This window comes from Notothenia rossii (genome assembly GCF_949606895.1).
Source record: "Notothenia rossii genome assembly, chromosome: 1".
Classification (NCBI taxonomy): domain Eukaryota; kingdom Metazoa; phylum Chordata; class Actinopteri; order Perciformes; family Nototheniidae; genus Notothenia; species Notothenia rossii.
Window position 1 is genome coordinate 57,836,798 of NC_136912.1, and position 15,493 is coordinate 57,852,290.

The 15,493-nt window shown below is 38.9% G+C and overlaps 1 protein-coding gene across 1 annotated transcript in view; it reads left to right on the forward strand.

The window, feature by feature from the left end:
- LOC307021219 (uncharacterized protein) overlaps positions 1-15,493 on the forward strand; it is a 616,546-nt gene that overhangs the window by 580,812 nt on the left and 20,241 nt on the right. The window contains exon 7 of the transcript XR_013803106.1: positions 11,350-11,418. The gene's annotated coding sequence lies outside the window, so the exon portion shown is untranslated. The remainder of the gene's footprint in view (positions 1-11,349; positions 11,419-15,493) is intronic.

Below are 15,493 nucleotides of genomic sequence, written 5' to 3' on the forward strand. Positions count from 1 at the left end.
CTTTTAGAAGGGAATATATGGTCATTTGTTCTGGGAATGTCATTTTCGAGCCTGAGACCTGAAAAACAGGCTCAGGGCTTAACAGGTTAAAATGCGTGCAGGTTGGCAGGTCTGATACTACATTAGATAATGGGCCATAAAGAGTGTTCTGTTTGTTTTTCAGCAGCTCTCTGGAGCTCTTAGTTGTGCTGTTGAAGAACAAGAGAAAGAAGAAAAAAGCAGCACAAACAATCCTTAATGGAACTGATACAAGAGGCTTTTTAATTATCTAACTCAATCAGCTAAAGACCAGTGGATCAATGAATCCCCATTACCCTCCCAGCTCTGTGTCCAGACAGCAACAGTTTACATCACTTCCAACAGGAGGCCTGCTACAGCTAAGTGACAGATTACAGTTTGTGGCTAATCTAATGCCGCCACAGCATTGGAACCGAGAACATCTTTAATTCAGACTGCAAGCTTCTCTCATTGTGACCGCGTCACTTAACTGATGCAACCTCTCTGAAATATTTATTCTCCCCCACAGCAGATGTGACTTTACATTTTTGAGGACTTGTGAGTTTGCTGGTTAATTGATATGTTTAGAGTTAAAGAAGAAAGGAGGCCTGATCAGATTTCCTGGTTTTCATCATAAATACACAACAGGAATAAACAACTTAATAAAGGAGAGATCAAACTGCAAGTAAAATTGCTTTAAAGAACATTCTTCATTAAATGTTCATTGTTTGGTTAATTTACAACACAAATAAATACTGCAACAGTTGAAACAGTATCTCTAACCTGTCTTTGCAATTATAGTGTTTTTGGAATCTTGTAAACTGTTCTTGAAATCTAAAGAAGAAAGTCAGACGGAAAAACAATAACATCAGGAACTGTTATATTGGAGTCATTGTAAAATAGATGTATTACATTTTCCATTTCCTTGTACCAGCTTGTAAAGTAAAAGTATTTGCTCTGTTTTATGTGATAGTAAACAGAAAATATCTACATTTTCCTTTATATATTTGGATGTATAAATATATACAGTATATATATATATATATATATATATATATATATATATATATATATTCTGTATACTTTGATAGTATATATAATGTAATTTATAGTTAGAGCCCTTTTTTTGTTTACTCAAAATATCTAAATGATTTGCCTAATTTGCTTTTGATGTCAAATGATAATATGTTTTAAAAGAGAAAAGTATTGAATCCTCACATTAAAAAGTCTTAAACCAGCCAACATTCGTAAATATGGTTGATGAATGCTTAAAGCTATTAATTGATTGTTGTGATTCATTATCTGTCAACCAATTCAAAATACTTATAGCTAATCTTAGATAAGATAATGTATATTTTTTCTGTCCTTGAAGAATTTTAAAAAGGCAGCAGAATTTAAACATTAAGCAAGCAGCTCCAGATGTTTACAGCTGAACATTTTACTTAAAGGAAGGCTCCAGTCATTAGATAGTTAATAAAAACGTCAGTATTTTGTGAAACATTATGTTTAAACCATACCCTGAAGGAAATCAGTGATATTCCCCGGTAAATAATGATTTTATAGCTCTTTTTTTATCAAAACCTGTATATTCCGTCAGGCAGCTGCCATTTTGGCCATTTTCAGTAGTCACATGATCCGAAAAACTAGGTCGTGACGTCATCTATGCGTTCACTTTGTAAACACGACAGCTCATTCGACGAAAACATGGCGGAGTATTTGAGTTCGGACTCGTCAGCCGAGGAAGAATCTTTGAGCAAAGTGGAGAGATTGGATGGGGGAATTCAGCCATACAGGTTCGAGCCAAGTGGCCAGAACCGTCAGGAATCCAGGGACAGTGACGATGAGGATGAACAGCACGGTGATCTTGCTGGAGACGATCCCTTTACTCGTGCAATTGATTTCGGGGAGCGAGTAGGGAGACCTGTACATGAATGGTGTACTTGCGATCGGTGTGTAGCCATGGACAATCCTCTTATGAACATATGTTGTCATGGGCTTGAAGAGCTTGAAAATAAACTGTTCACAGACGACTTGGATTGCATATTTTTACACAGGGAATTCAACACTGTGGTGTTAGAAAAAGCTGTATTGAGAACAGCACTGGTTGTCATGAAGGATGTGAAACGCACCTCTTTGGTTGAACCAATAAATGAAAGGTGGGTACATTTGACGGGTACAGCCCTTTCTTCTTAGCATTATATACTTTACAATTATTATTTTTATTATTATTATTATTATTATTATTATTATTATTAATGGACATATCAACTAAAGACATTTTATTTGGTTAGGAAGTTCTGGATTAAAGATTGAATTGACTTTATCAAAAGTTTTATAATGACGTTTACATTCTAGGAGGAAATTATTTTCATCCTCAATCTCATGGCAATGTTTGCACAACCTGTCATTTACAGGAGTATTTGTGTATCGACCATATTCAATAAGAAGTTTATGGTTGTTAATTTTAAAGCGTGTCAAATGGATTCTGTCTACAATTGCATGGCAAGGACATGAAGGACAATGACAGATAATTTTCAAAACCAAAACTTTACTAAGTATAGCCATGATAAAAGAAATCAAAAAGCATATCTACAGAATGCACTCTTTATAGAACAATGTAGGCTAGGAGTCCTAACACAGGGCTGCCAACATTTGATTTCAGCTTGGAGTGAGATTTTTTATGGTGAACCGAAAAAAGAAACGTTCATGTGTACAGTGTTACAAATGTATTGAACATGTACACGGTTTCCCATTAATGTACCGGGCGCTACAGTGGAATACACACATACACAGTGTACCCGCAACTCTTACAATCAAGTGCTATTTTATAAGTGTGGGGGGGGGGTCCTCATCTCCTCTAGGGGGGTCCGGGGGCATGCTCCCCTGGGAATTTTTTTTTTTTAATTTTGAAGTTAAATGCATCAACCTGGTGCATTTTGAGAGCAAAATGAATTTATGGTAAACAGATTTTCGTTTTCTTTATGGATATTTTACAAATCACCCACCTTTTAAACTGTATTCGTGTTTCACTGTCATATAGTATTTCATAACTGTTTTTCATTTATTCTCATAAATGGTGACCAAAACGTATGAGACCCACTGAGATAACTAGACTAAAGCATCTAAACAGAGTCCCTTACCTCACTGAGCTTTAGTTATCTCTCAGTCTGACAGGACAGAGCTCTCCCTCTCATTGTTTTAGAAACAGCTTTTAATATCCGTTAAGCTAACCAGATGCTAACAACAACAATGCAAATAGTGAGTTTGGTAGAAATATACTGTATAATAGTAAAGTTATTTAAGATGAAGATTTTACATTATAAATATTCCCCAAAATTATTCAAAAGCATATTCTTCCAAACTCCTTGCTGTAGTATGACCACCAGGACACTATTGATGTGTGTGGAGAGTTTGGTACTAATAAGCTGTATAATAGTGATTGAATATTATTGTATTCTCTTTTTTCGGAGTTGCACTTTGCAGACGGTCCCTGAGCAGAGCACTCGTTTCTTCTCCCAACATACTCTCACTCCATAATCGTCCAGGAGCGACGTTTGGTCAGGGTCCCGTGGCGTGCAGTTGTGACGCTCCTAGGCTCCTTCAGCTTCATAAAGGGACGCAAATAGCTTTCAACTGATTGCAATGTATTCCCATCTGCGGCGGGATTTGACGCACATGGAAGCACGGCATTCGTTTGTGTCGGCTGCCCTTAAAGGCAATGTGAGCGTCCATTCTCATTGGATAACGGAGAATTGTACACCCGGAAGTAAGTATTCCCCTTACTGTCGATTGATTTTACAGTGATATCTGCACTACTCATCGACTAAAAAACACCAGATTATCCTTGTTAATTACACAACATTGATTGGTTTAAATTGTGTGCAATGCTTTTTTATTTTTCCCCTTCGATTCGGAGAAACAAATATTCTTTCGGAGTAAAGGATGGCAGAAGACACTACACTACCCAGAATCCCCAGCTATCGTTTAGGACTACACCTTGTGCTCTGTTTGACAAGCCCCGTTTTTTTTTTACCATTCATTCCAATGGCTGGCGTCTATGTCACGTGATCTTCAAATTTCTCCCTGCAGAAAAAAAAAACATGTCCGAACTTCGTTTTATTCTCGGTGGAAAATGCCTATTTTATAGTTAGTTTGGTCATTAAAATGCGTTTTGATGTCATTTGATGCGAGAAATATGAGTTGTTATTTCAGATTATGTGTGCAGTGGATGTACATGATCTTTAGTTTGCTAGTTATTACGAAGATTACTTCAGGAAATTGCATCCATAGAAGTTTTCATTGTTACCAAGGTGGTTGCTAGGGACGCTGCTATCGATATTATTTCTGTTATGTTGTGTAACTGTTTAATGGTGTTATCTTTATTGCTACCCCCTTCCCCGTCAATGTATAGTGTTGGTCCACAGCGCAAACGTATTAGTTTAACAAAATCTGCATCTAAAGATACGTTATTTTCCCCTGTGCAATTCCAGTCTCACATCTCACATCACATCGTTATTAACAAATAAACCGAAAACATTTAAAAAAATAAAATAATACTTTATTCCGAGTGTGCTTGCTTTTCTCTTTGAAAGTCATCACATAACGGCATTGTAATACACGGTTCGGCTGCATTAAATATTACATATCTGCCGTAGTTCTCTATTTATAGAGCCCTGATGAGAAGCCTTCTAGACAAACATGAGGAACTGCCGCCAACACTGAAAACGTGACGTGGATCATAAATATATCAGCAATTAAACAACATCTTACATTTATTTTCACACAATACGTCTCTTTGCAGGATCAACACTAATTCGGCTGACTTTTATATTTCATCCAATTGGTAGATAGGCTGTATTTACACCATAAAGGTGCACAGCTGATAGAAAGGGACACCTGTGGTTAAAGCATGTTATTGAATTTCATTATTTTTATTATTAGATATTAATAGGATCCCTATAAAGTATATTCATTCCTCGTTATTCTCTACTAATAGTTAATTAAAGACTGTATATAATGACTATTTTGCACATCCTTTTCAAGATTTCAAGATTTTCTAAGGTTTATTGACATATCATATTCACAAACGGTGTAGTTATGCAATGAATGAAAAACTTGGGTCGCAGGTTCCTCAATAGTGCCTTACAAGACATCTATCAATATTTATGCATACCTCCAGCAATGTTAACTATGTTGAAGCACTTATTTTAACTGATATTATACATATGTATTATATTCTTATAGGATGTATATAGATATTTCATCTCCGGCCTTGTCAGGTATTGAACAATCAATAAATAAAGAACACAGAATCATTAAATATAAAACACAGAATTTGTGTGTTTATACTAAATGATTTACAAATAAACACCACTGCATATTTAAAACTGTTAAACATGCTGATGTAACGCAAATGTTACCAACTTGGGATCAATAAAGTATATCTTATCTTAAGATGATCGATGGCTACTGCTATATTTGCAAAATTTGCCTCTGAACCTTGACAAGCGCATGTTTTAGGCTTATCAATTAATGTAATGTAATGTAATCAATTAACAACAGGAGGGGTCACAAACATAAGACCAACTGTTAAATAAAGCTCTTCTGACCTTAGCTGGCATGTGGGTATATATATTAATGCTGCCCATTATGGGCACAAGCAATTTTCACCCATTTATTAATTATATGTTTTAAATTTGAGTGTTTCCTATCCCCTAAACCTCCAGGGATGTACACAGTAGGCCTATACTGGCAACTTCTCATTATGGGAAATACGAAAACGTCTTTTAAAACTACAACTCCCAGTAGAGACGTGCCATAGATAGAGAAGATGTTGCGAAACACAATATCGATAGCAGCGTCCCTAGCAACAAGTAACAAGTAGTTAATAATAATAAAAGACATTAAGAAAAAAGGCATTTTAAACAGTCATTAAAAAGCAACACAATCTACCTGCATTGCATTACTCTAAACTTGTAATAACGTGCTTTAACCAGTAGGTGGTTTGGGTTAAAAAGCTGTCAAATTTACAGTGTTAACAAAATAAAATATACTGCTGTTTCTGGTTTAGTTTACGACGGGTATATTTAGTTATTGTTTTGATATTTGTAACACAAAAGCGATGGAAAAAACCCACAGCAACGCAGAAAAGATGTTCTTAACATGACCCAGCAGTCTAGTAGTTAATAAAAAACAATAATATCAAAACAAAATATTACTACTAACTTTATTTTGAAATTCAAACTGAACGGTAAAAGAATAGTTTCCGGTCTATTCTGAGCCCGATCTCTGTAGATAAATAAAAATAAAGAACTACGACAGATGTGTAATATATTTAATGCAGCCGAACCATTTATTACAATGCATTCATGTGATGACTTTCAAAGAGTAAAGCAAGCACTGCTGAATAAAGTAAGATTTTATCTTTTACGAAACGTATTTTTTATTTTATGGAATGCAGTTGGAGGTCAACCATTCACAGAGCTTGAGAACTAATCACGGGGTTTGTCAAACAGAGCACATGGTGTAGTCCTAAACGATAGCTGGGGATTCTGGGTAGTGTAGTGTCTTCTGCCATCCTTTACTCCGAAAAAATATTTGTTTCTCCGAATCGAAGGGGAAAAATACAAAAGCATTGCACACAATTAAAACCAATCAATGTTGTGTACTTAACAAGGATAATCTGGTGTTTTTTAGTCGATGAGTAGTGCAGATATCAATGTAAAATCAATCAACAGTAAGGAGAATACTTACTTCCGGGTGTACAATTCTCCGTTATCCAATGGGAATGGACGCTCACATTGCCTTTAAGGGCAGCCGACACAAACGAATGCCGTGCTTCCATGAGCGTCAAATCCCGCCGCAGATGGGAATACATTGCAATCAGTTGAAAGCTATATGCGTCCCTTTATGAAGCTGAAGGAGCCTAGGAGCATCACAACTGCACGCCACGGGACCCTGACAAAATGTCGCTCCTGGACGATTATGGAGTGAGAGTGTGTTGCTTCTCCGGCTGCAGATAGAGACCAATGTAATGTGCTCAGCTCGGAGGACGGCGCATATTAGCTTTAATCAAAATGTGATTGTAGTTCGTTGTCAACCTTACCACTGTACTTAGGAGACGTCATTTGTGTCTAAATAACGTTTTCATGAGTTATTGATCCGTGAAATCAGAATCTTCCAATATCGTTCCAACTTTACTGAACTAAGCCAGAAGACCGTCTCATTTCGTAGACCGCTCGGTTCGCTGTTCCTTCACTTTATTTTTATATTTATATACATTTGTTTTGGACGAAAACTTAGCGTGAGGAAAGGCAAGTGTGGCGTGAGTGCGTGAAATATGGGTTAATTGCGTGACTCTCAAGCTCAATGCGTGAGTGTTGGCAGCCCTGCCTAACATAATAATGGTAAAATATAGTTGAATAAATTCCATAGTAGTTAATCAATCAAATAAAGAAAGCATTCACAGAGCACACGTTCACGTGCACACGGAGCATTCCGTGGATTGTTCCTATCCGAATTGTGGCAATGTTTCGCGATACAATGAGGCATATTTCAATAGAATTGTGAGAGTAACTAGAGTAAACAACATGAACAAAGCACATACGTCAATTTTTCCTCGACACCAAACGCATAGTTCACGTCACTTCCGGTAAAATAAATCATGTGACTCGTCAAAATGGCGCCGCCCACAGGGTTGATGTTATTTCGGTAATTAATCAGCTTAAAATCACTGATAACGTCATCGGATAAAAAAAAAAAAAAAATGACTGGCAGAGACTGGTCTGTTTTATCGGATGATAATTATTTAAAAATGCGTGTCATGAGGATTCAATCAATCAATCAATGTTTATTTATATAGCCCAATATCACAAATGTTACATTTGTCTCAGTGGACTTCACAGTTTGTACAGAATATCAGTATGACAATACGACACCCTCTGTCCTTAGACCCTCACATCGTACAAGGAAAAACTTCCAGAGAAAACCCACACTTTAAAGGGAAAAATGGGAGAAACCTCAGGGAGAGCAACAGAGGAGGGATCCCTCTCCCAGGACGGACAGACGTGCAATAAATGCCGTGTGATTCCCTCCCCTTAAGAAAAATAAATATATATATATATATATATATATATACATATATATATATACTTGTTATTAACTTTAAGTTATATGAGATCATTTCAAACAAACTGCAGAAAAGCCACAAATATATCATGTGGTTTAGGAACAGAGTTGCAACTACACAGTTTTGCTAACCGTTAAAGAACATCAACTTTTTAACTTTTAGATGTTATCCCCTGATTCCTGAACAAAGTTTGTTTCTCTGTTTTGATGCATCAAAATAAGAATAATTGGTCGTTATATTCCAACCTCTAAAATAATGATATCAGCCTGAAAAATCGAGTATACATACTATCTACACTGAAAAAAAGGGGAAAGTGGGGTTGTTCAATTTGCAAATATGCAGTTAATATATGAGACATAATTTATTCATGTTTCTCATCGAAACATGAATCAATCATGTTCTACCAGGGGTTCTACCATCTTTTCTTCCCGCATCGGAGGAGTAAGCTGGTTCTGTCCCGAGAACATCTCTACAAGGTAAAAGTTATTTAAAGTTATTTAATGTCATCAAATGTTCGTCATAGTTACAGGTTATCACAAGACGCATTGTTTGCAAAAAGCAGAGTTCACATTTGCCGTTACAACGAGCAACGTAAATACAGCTGTCAATTTGTAAACATTGTCATTCACTGGTGTTAGCTAGGATAAAGCCATGAAAATCATAAGGTGAGTTTATATTGATTGACTTTTGTTTAGCGTGTTTTTATACTGTGAGTATTTGTAGAGCGTAAGTCCGGCAGTTGCTTGATTTACAATATTTAAAACTATGAACCCTGCCCAAAGTTATGTACATTAAACCGAGCTCAGTGGGGAGGGGGGATTCATAGCTGATGGATGACCTATTTTGTTCACATTATATATGCTTCCGTTAGGCAATATTATAAGAAATCATTCTGTAAACTTTCATTGTTATGCGGATGATACTCAACTATATTTATCAATCAAGCCTGATGAAATTAATCATCTAAATAAAATAAAAGACTGCCTCAAGGACTTAAAAACGTGGATGACCTTACATTTTTTGATGTTAAACACGACTAAAACTGAAGTTATTGTACTTGTCCCAAAGAATCTACGAAACAAATTATCTAAAGATATACTCACTATGGATGGCATTAATTTGGCCTCCAGTGAGACTCTAAGGAATCTTGGTGTTATATTTGATCAGGATTTATCCTTTAACGCCCACATAAAATCAATTTCAAGGACCGCCTACTTCCATCTACGTAACATTGCAAAAATCAGGCATATCTTGCCTCAAAACGATGCAGAGAAACTAGTCCATGCATTTGTTACTTCAAGGCTGGATTATTGTAACTCCTTATTATCAGGGTGTACCAAGAAGTCAGTCAAGTCGCTTCAGCTGATTCAAAATGCTGCAGCTTGTGTATTAACCAGAGTTAGGGGAAAAGGGACCACATTACTCCTGTTCTGGCTGCCTTACACTGGCTCCCTATAGAACACAGGATAGAATTTAAAATTCTTCTTCTCGCCTACAAAGCCCTTAATGGCCAGGCGCCATCTTACCTTAAAGAACTCATTATACCCTACTGTCCTACTAGGGCATTGCGTTCCAAGAATGCAGGGTTGTTGGTTGTTCCTAGAGTCTCTAAAAGTACAATGGGAGCCAGAGCCTTTTCTTAAGAAGCTCCACTTTTGTGGAATCAGCTTCCAGTTTGTTATCGGGCGGCAGACACCCTATCCGTTTTTAAGTGTGCGCTTAAGACCTTCCTTTTTGATAAAGCTTATAGTTAGGGCTGATTAGATTCAGCCCCTAGTTTTGCTGATATAGGCTTAGTTTGTCGGGGGACATCTTACTTCTTCCTTCTCTCTGTCTATACCTGTGTACTCTCATGTTCCGATTAACCCAGCTTCCCCAAATGTCTTTCTTTTTGGTGTCTATGTACGCTGGGATCCGGGGTCATGGATGATCCTGCGGTCCTGTGTCATGGATCGCGAGTCCTGGATCTTGAGCCGTGGCTGTGGTCCTGGATCATAAGTCCTGGATGGATATCCTCGTGGATTCATCTTCCTATTATACACACATGCATTTCCAAACATTTGGACTACCTATGTTGCAAATGTATTATCTTTTCAATTTACACACGGCATCTATTGCACGTCTGTCCGTCCTGGGAGGGGGATCCCTCCTCTGTTGCTCTCCCTGAGGTTTCTCCCATTTTTCCCTTTAAACTGTGGGGTTTTCTCCGGAAGTTTTTCCTTGTACGATGTGAGGGTCTAAGGACAGAGGGTTTCGTATTGTCATACTGATATTCTGTACAAACTGTGAAGTCCACTGAGACAAATGTAACATTTGTGATATTGGGCTATATAAATAAACATTGATTGATTGATTGATGAGCGTCCGGCATGTTTGTATGTCTATAGGCTACGTCTTGTTTTAAATTATTGTTTCATGTCTGCTGTCAGGCGGTGTAGAACTTTACTGCGTCGGTGCGGCTCTGCATGTCTACTCTTGTGCCGACTTTTAAGTGCGCTGATGCAGGTTAGGCCTACCTTACGTTAAGCGACCATCTTTACCCATTTAAGGTGTTGATTGTTAAAGATACAATATTGTCTGTGGGACCGCAGTGTTTTCCCTAAAAAACTGTGTTTATGTCTCGGCTTTGATCCGCTCTGTGTTCATGTAAATACCGTAAATACACACAGATCAAAACAGACCAAAACAGAGACACAATATTGCGTGTGGGGGTGTGTCCCGGAAAGCGACACTTGATACTGGAAAGTGGAGGATATTAATGATTGTGTTACATTTTAGCAGCGGTGTACATACCATGAATATGGGGGACATGCCGGACAGATCTTAAGGTAAGGGTTACGATCCACCCGCTGTGAAATGAACGTATCTTCCATATTTGCCGTACACTTCTGTTTACGGAAGTTGAGATGTTTCTCAGTTGTGATTGGTTGTTCCTCGTCACATGACGGGCGGTGCGGGCTGCTGCAGTGCACGTCTCCATTGAAACGAATGGAAATGAGCTCGAAAAGCTGATTTGTATGGCTCCGTACAAAGTTGTACTCATTGCATTAGTAAAGGCTACTGTAGCTTTTTTACACTGGAGGCGCCCATCTCGGCCGAAGTTGGGTCATATTAACCTAAAGGTACATAATTAAATGGTAAATGTCGCCTTTAAGGAGCAGAACATTTTTGTTTTATTTGTGTTTGAAAAATGAAATAATTTCAAATATGTTTTTCTGTGATAGGTAATTGGTGTGGAGAAGATTGACCTCAGCCTTGCTTTGAACATTGTTCCAAAGGCTCTGTAGTAAATGGTGAGTATTCAAATGTTTTGTGTGATTTAATTGACTAACTTAAACTTGATCTTTAACTAATTGAAAACTGGTATTAGTCTGACAATTCCTGAATATTTATTCATAAGATTTACATATTGCAAACATTGCAGGGATATACACATTTTCTGATTTATTAGGCAAAAGTGATTCAGAAAGTGAGAGGCAAAAGCCAAACATTCTGTGATAAAGCCTCCTTCACAAAAGTGATCATGTTTTGTTTGTTGAAATGGCTATAAGGGTGTTTCTTATATGTAGTCTTATATTACAGTAATAATATAATAATAATAATAATAATAGATTTAATTTGTTAGCGCTTTTACAGGTGCTCAAAGACGCTTTACAGATAATAGTGAAGAAAAAAGAAAAGAGAAGAAAGGAACAACAAATAAATATATAGTTAAAGTTAAAGTCAAATAATACAAAAACAATCACACATGAAAAGCCAGATTGAAGAGGTGAGTTTTTGTGAGTTTTTTGAAGGTGGTGAGGTCGGTGCAGTCTCTGATGGGTTGTGGGAGTGAGTTCCAGAGGGAGGGGGCAGCGACGGAGAAGGCTCTGTCCCCCCAGGTCCGGTGATTGGTGCGGGTGGGGATGGATAGGAGGTTGGCTTCTGATGAGCGGAGGCAGCGGGAAGGGGTGTGGTGGTGCAGCAGGTCTGTGAGGTAGGGGGGGGCCTGGTTGTTGAGGGCTTTGTAAGTTATGAGGAGGACTTTGAAGTGGATTCTTTGATGGACGGGGAGCCAGTGGAGGTTCTGGAGGATGGGAGTGATGTGGTCTCGGGAGCGGGTGTGGGTGAGGAGGCGGGCAGCAGAGTTCTGGATATGTTGGAGTTTATTGAGGAGGTTGGATGGTATGCCATAGAGGATGCTATTGCAGTAGTCGAGTCGTGAAGTGATGAATGCATGAATCAGGGTTTCAGCAGCAGAGGAGGAGAGTGACGGGCGGAGACGGGCAATGTTTTTGAGGTGGAAAAAGGCGGTCCTGGTGATGTGATTTATGTGGTGGTTGAATTTGAGCTGACTGTCGAAAATGACTCCGAGGTTGCGGATGTGAGGGGGGGGAGATAGAGTGTGGCTGTCAATGGTGAAGTTGAAATTCTGGATGTCTTTGATACGGGATGGGGGGCCGATGATGATGATGTCTGATTTGGCACTGTTCAGTTGGAGATAGTTTGTTTGCATCCATGCTTTTATTTCTGAGAGACAGTTGGTGAGAGTGGAGTGTGTTGTGGGGGTGATGGTTTTTGTTGAGATATAAAGTTGGATGTCATCGTCGTAGCAGTGAAATTGAAGGTTGTGGCGACAAATTATTTTGCCAAGGGGGAGCATGTAAAGGATGAAGAGGAGGGGGCCAAGCACCGAACCCTGGGGGACGCCTTGGGACAGAGGAGCAGTGGAGGAGGTGCAGTTGTTGATGTTGATAAACTGATGTCTGTCGGTGAGGTAGGATTTCAGCCAGGAGAGTGCAGTGTCAGTGATGTTGAGTGATGATTCGAGGAGGGACAGCAGGATGGTGTGGTTGATGGTGTCGAATGCTGCGGTGAGGTCGAGGAGGATGAGGATGTTCAGGTTGCCGGAGTCAGAGGAGAGGAGGAGGTCGTTTGTGATTTTCTGAAGAGCTGTTTCTGTGCTGTGTTTTGATCTGAAACCGGATTGAAATGGCTCAAAGAGGTCATTGGAGCTGAGGTGGGATTTTAGTTGTGAAGCAATGACACGTTCAAGTATTTTTGACAGAAAGGGGAGATTTGAGATGGGCCGGAAGTTGGACATGATGTCAGGTGTGAGTCCAGGTCTTTTGAGAATGGGTGTGACAGCAGCCAGTTTGAGAGAGGGGGGAACTGATCCAGATCTGAGGGAGGAGTTAATGATGGTGGCGATGAGCTGGGACATGGCAGGGAGGCTCTCTTTAACAAATTTGGAGGGCATTGGGTCAAGTGTGCAGGTGGAGTTAATTCCAGTCATGAAGTTGGACAGTTGCATGGGGGTCACAGGGGAGAAGTGGGACAGGGGCTGTGAGGTGAAGGGGGGGAGCCAGGAGAGGAGGTGGGGGGTGCTGATGAGGGTGTCAGATTGCTGTAAATGTTGCTGATTTTGGTTTGGAAAAACGAAAGGAAGGAGTTGCACTGTTCGGTGGTGAAGGACGAGGTGGCGTTGTCACAGGGTTTGAGAAGTTTGCTGATGGTGGAGAACAGACGCTTGGGGTTGCTGGAGCCAGACTGAATGAGTTGTGAGTAGTAATTAGACCGGGCTGCTTTGAGTGCATTACTGTACTGCTGGAGATAGTCTTTGTAGATTTGAAGATGGACTGTTAGTGTGGTTTTCTTGTGTTGGCGTTCAAGTTGACGTTTCCTTGATTTCATTTGGCGGAGTGTATGAAAGAGACATTTTTAGTTTTTGTGGGGGCCAGTTCATTGAGACAGAAGGAGAGGGTGCTGTTATAATAGTCCACAAGTTCAGATGGGTTTTCAGAAAGTGGGGGGGGGGAGGCATATAATACTTATTTTAAGTCGCTTTGGAAAAAAACGTAAACTAAATTAAATGTAATGTACTGTAGTCTAACCTGGTTGTTCGTACTTGATTACAATAAGCTAGCCTTGAAGTAACAAATGCATGGACTAGTTTCTCTGCATCGTTTTGAGGCAAGCACACAACTACAATCATAAAATCATTCGAAAATGAAATGATTTCATGATTTTTATGACTGTGATATTTTTTTTTCTTTGATAAATGCGGAGTTTAAGCGTATAACAACCCTGCCCCTCCAATTAAGATTTCTCTGTCAGCTGGATGTGCTATCTGACAAACTTCTGAAGGTTTTTGAGAATAGAGGAGGACAGAAAGGCCAGCGTCTGAGCTGTATTATGTCAAACATGACTCAAGTAAGAATTCATTTTAAGGAAATTATACATCGAGTCAATAGTGTACACATTTCATTGAGCAAAACATATTCTTTATTTTCTTATTCCGCTTCACTTAGGTTGATGATGTCGATTTAGACCGGGATTGTCTTCTCAAGGATCTGTGTGTTCTGTGTGCTCAATGAGAGAGTTTGTGATCAGTAGAAGTAATATTTGACCTTTTGATTTTTTTTTTGGGCTTTAAAATATGTATTTATTGAAACACCACATAGTATATAGCCTAAACCCTAAAGTATGTGAACATCCCTGTTTTCTGTTTAATAGCCAGACTACACTGAAAAGCTAGAGGGCTTTTAATTTAAAACGGACACAGGAAATGAATTTTTTTTTACCAGGTCAGACAGGAGTATATCAGATAACAAGGAGGCTTAAAAGTACTGAAATCTGACAAAATGTACTTGTTAAACACAGGGATTTAGTAATGGGTATATATATGTATTGATTTGTTAGATCTCACTCTGTTCCCTTTGTGACTGTGCACTCTGCAGGCAGAATATGAAGACGTCATTCTGCGGTCCATTCAGGGGATTACAGTGGAACTTTATGTTGTCAAACACAATTCCACCATGAGACCAGAGGACAGATGAGACCAGAGGACAGATGAGACCAGAGGACAGATGAGAGCAGAGGACAGATGAGACCAGAGAACAGATTGTCCTGGAAGGCCAATAGGTAGCCTACTAACTGATGTGGACAACATTGCATTAGCTGCTACCATGCTGTTTGGACTAATGTATGCAATGAACCTGACAACCCCCCTAAACTGAAGTGCACGTTCGAAAATGCTCCAGCAAATGTTAATGGAGCTAGATGGCAACATGCTCTCCAAGAAAGCCCAAGCGTTTAAAAACAAACTATTTGAGTGAGCTGTTGCCATGGACCATTGTGCACTTTTACAGCATTCATACTGGACTTTCATCGATACAACTGTCTTGCACTTCCTTTGCTCATGCTTTTTGCTTTATTGATTTGCATGTTTCAGAAATGTGGGTTTTTACTGGGGTCATGTGTTTTCAGAATGTGCCACTTGTCATGTGTTTCAGAATGTACTAATTGCGCTACTTCAAAATGTCAGTTCTTGTTTTTATTTTTTCTTGTTCTTTAGTGCACATTCATAAAAACGATTCAAGCCCTTCT